The sequence below is a fragment of the Phoenix dactylifera genome, chromosome 13, assembly GCF_051530095.1.
Source record: "Phoenix dactylifera cultivar Ajwa chromosome 13, Ajwa_hap1_PhDact_Kaust_v1.1, whole genome shotgun sequence".
Classification (NCBI taxonomy): domain Eukaryota; kingdom Viridiplantae; phylum Streptophyta; class Magnoliopsida; order Arecales; family Arecaceae; genus Phoenix; species Phoenix dactylifera.
Window position 1 is genome coordinate 11,064,769 of NC_143202.1, and position 3,406 is coordinate 11,068,174.

Genomic DNA, 3,406 nt, shown 5'->3' on the forward strand with positions numbered 1-3,406 from the left:
AAACAGGGTTCGGATAGCTTAAGTAATTTTTTACTAGTTATTAAGCATTTTCATGATTTTAACCTAGTTTATTATGAGAATCCGAATGCACATGAAAGGTGAGGGAATATCAAAAATTTTGTGATGCAAATTGGATTGGAATTTCCCAAGAAGTTTGATTCAAAATCAATTCAAAAAGGTCGAAATTTCAGCTGTTACAGAAAATTTTACGGTTCCACGAATTGAGAGTGCAATAACCCAAGATATAGTCCATGAATCTAAGTAAACTTTTAAACACATAATCTACATTAAGTGAGGGATTTACTGTTGAAATTTCAGTTCAAACGGATTAGCCTACAGCCTGGAACAAAACAAGATAGGTGAGTCCCTCGGAAGCCTGTCATTACAGAAAACTGCAGACCTAGATTTGTCCAAAATTTCAGTAAAAAGTAGGAAGCATGATGTGGCCTGAAACCTAGTTTTTAAAACCCCTAGGAACCACTCTTTTGACACGTTAGGTATCTGGGGGGGGGGTGTCTAGCATGTTTTCAGTAGGCAACAACTTGTGCTGCTGCTGTTCAACCGTTAGGAGAAGTTTAGTTGTTGGTTGTAGGTGCCAGCCCAAATTAGGCCAGAAAAAGCTCCAGGGAGGGAGAGAGGAAGCTAGAGAAGAGAGAGAGCTACTTGGGGAATCCAAATAATTTGTGGAAGAAGGTTTAAAGTAAAGAGGAAGAGCAACTTGATGTTGGGCTGCAGAATAGAAATACAGAAATTCTGGTGCACCCAGGCTTCCCAGCGAATTTCAGGTGAGTTTTCCAAACTTTTTAGTGATTCTAATTGAGTTCCACATAGGAGGGTGATAAAGGAAGATTTTAGTTATTTTAGATGATTTTTTAGGTATGAAAAAGATTTGAACTATGCTTCCGAAGTCGTTGAAAGCAGTCTGAAATTCTGCAGAATGAAGCGATGGGATTTCTTTGTGTTTTAGGTGATTAAATTGTTATTTAAAGCTGAAAGTTTGTAGGTTGTGTTAGGGATTTCCTAGTCCTAACACAGAGTCTAATAGGTGGAATTGATTGTTTAAGAACCTCCGGGAGTTAAGAGGTTTAATTGGCTCGAAAATAGAACAAACAAGCTGAAAACAGGGAAATTGAATTCTGATTTATTTTTGATGTTAAGTAGCTGTTTGGCAGCTGAAAATTTATAGATGATATAGAAGGTTTTCTAGTCCTAACCCAGGGTATCAAAGAGGGAGATAAAAGCTTGGAAACCTTTGAGAATTGAGAGGTTTTATTTATCCTAAAACAAGACAAGCAAGGTAAAAATCAGAAAGTTGAGATGAGGGTGTTGGATTTCTTTTTGGAACATGCATAATCATGTTGCATAATATAGGTTATAATTTTGATCGACTCTTTTAATTGTTTAGGAGGAGAAGAGAGTCCCGAAAGTGTGCCGGGAGTATCAAGCACTAGGGTGGTGCATTAGTCATCACAAGGTGAGTGGTTTTCTTCTTAACTATGGTAGTTTATTTTGTAATTCTAGAGAAATGAATGATGTCTCCAAATTCAGAATGAATATGCTACAGAATGAAAATAAGAAGTATTAATTCTCATGATTAAATTGCTTTCTATCAGTAGATAAATGATCTGATTTGGAAAATATATGCTATGCTTGAAAATACTTTAAATTCATGTTTGTTGATTCGTAAGTTTATGAACTTGTTTGGGAATGGATTATCCCAAAGTGACCACTTAAAACCCCTTATCATGGCCAAGAGAGTCATTTTAGTTTGACTCCAAGCTATTCTGGAGTCGACCCCTGTACTCTAGAGTCGACTCCAACCTTGTTACAGTAACTAATATTTGCACTTTTACCTTGGATACATCATATCAGAGTTTATGATATGTACCTAGTAGGGTAGAGATGGGACGCCGGAAGGGCGTAGCTATGATATGTGCCCAGTAGGGCAGAAATGGGACGCCGGGAGGGCGTAGTAAAGATATGTGCCAGTGGGGCAGAGTTGGGATGCCGGGAGGGCGTAGTAGTAGCACCATACCATGCATAGGACTGTCGGGCTACTCATGAGAATAGTGCCTCATGCGAGTGGCCAGCAGTAGGGCTCGCGGGAGCCATGATTTTCGATATTTAAGCTATGTATACATATGACTGAGCAACAAATGTATTACTTTTAAGCATAATGATTTCAGAACCTGTGTGAATGTTCTATGTATCAAATTCCTCAGGAAAGAAAAATGGACTCTACCCTCCAGAAAAAAAAAAGACTTGAGCAAGGCAATTTTATAAATGCTTTATTTTAAAGCAACAACTTTATTTCCTGCTAGTTGTAGTACTATTAGCAAATAGCAGATTTCTTATGGGGTTGAAATCTAAGTACTTTAAAATCAAATGCAAATGTTTCATATGTGGCATAAACACGTTATATTTAATGTATGTAAATAAGTATCACAGCTGAAACCTCTTTTTCCTCATCGTTAACAGATTATCCACTCACTGGGACATAGGTCTCATTCCTCTCTTTTTCTGTAAATTTTTGCAGATCGGCAGTCATAACATTATAAAGGTACCGCATCAGCATCATCCTAGAAGTTTGTCATAGAAGGTTGGCCATGCCCCTCTGAGTGAAAGGAAAAACCTTTGTATTATGCATATAGGTGGGGTGTGAATGTAAAGTAACTTGAGACAGATGTAAAGTTTGTTATATTTTGAGCTATGTATAGTAGACTTTAAGTTATAAATGAAAGCTTGGGTTGCTTTTAGTTATGATTAAAGTGAGTTAAATTAATTAAACTGACAGGTTTAGGATGTGTTAATTTTTATTGGTTGGTTGGTTGGATATAGTAATTGACAAGTTTTTAATAGTAACTTGTGAACCGCGGCACAAGTTGCTAATAGAAACTCTGCTCGGTACTGTACCCGACTAACCTACTATGGGAAGGGATCCCACAAACATTGAGCATGCAGGAAACACTCTAAATCAGGAAGAAAGTTCAGAAAAAGAAAATATTGGGGATGAAGACAAAGACCTATCATCAATCCCTAAGAAATTCAAAAGCTTTCTAAAGACAAAGAAGAAGAGGAAGCACGAAGAAAGCAAGAAAGAAATTAAAAGCAAAAAAGCCTTGACCTAGAGATAGTCAAGCAAGAAATTGAAAGCTAGGAACAACAATGAACTACAATAGGTAACTAACTTGTGTTTTATGGCACAAGAAGATAAAGTAGTATCTGAATCTAATCTTACACCAAATGAATTTCATGAAAAATATTCTTATGATGAACTATTAAATGCTCTTCATGATTTGTATGGTGAATGTAGAAAATTCATTTGGCACAAGAAGATAAAGTAGTATCTGAATCTAATCTTACACTAAATGAATTTCATGAAGAATATTCTTATGATGAACTATTA

The 3,406-nt window shown here is 36.4% G+C and overlaps 1 long non-coding RNA gene across 1 annotated transcript; it reads left to right on the plus strand.

Annotated features, from left to right (window-relative positions):
* The first annotated feature begins 520 nt into the window (after positions 1 to 520).
* LOC120105199 (uncharacterized) lies at positions 521 to 2,768 on the plus strand. Its single transcript, XR_005507567.3, has 3 exons — positions 521 to 785; positions 1,406 to 1,474; positions 2,537 to 2,768. It is a non-coding gene; the product is annotated as an uncharacterized LOC120105199 (long non-coding RNA).
* The last annotated feature ends 638 nt before the right edge of the window (positions 2,769 to 3,406 follow it).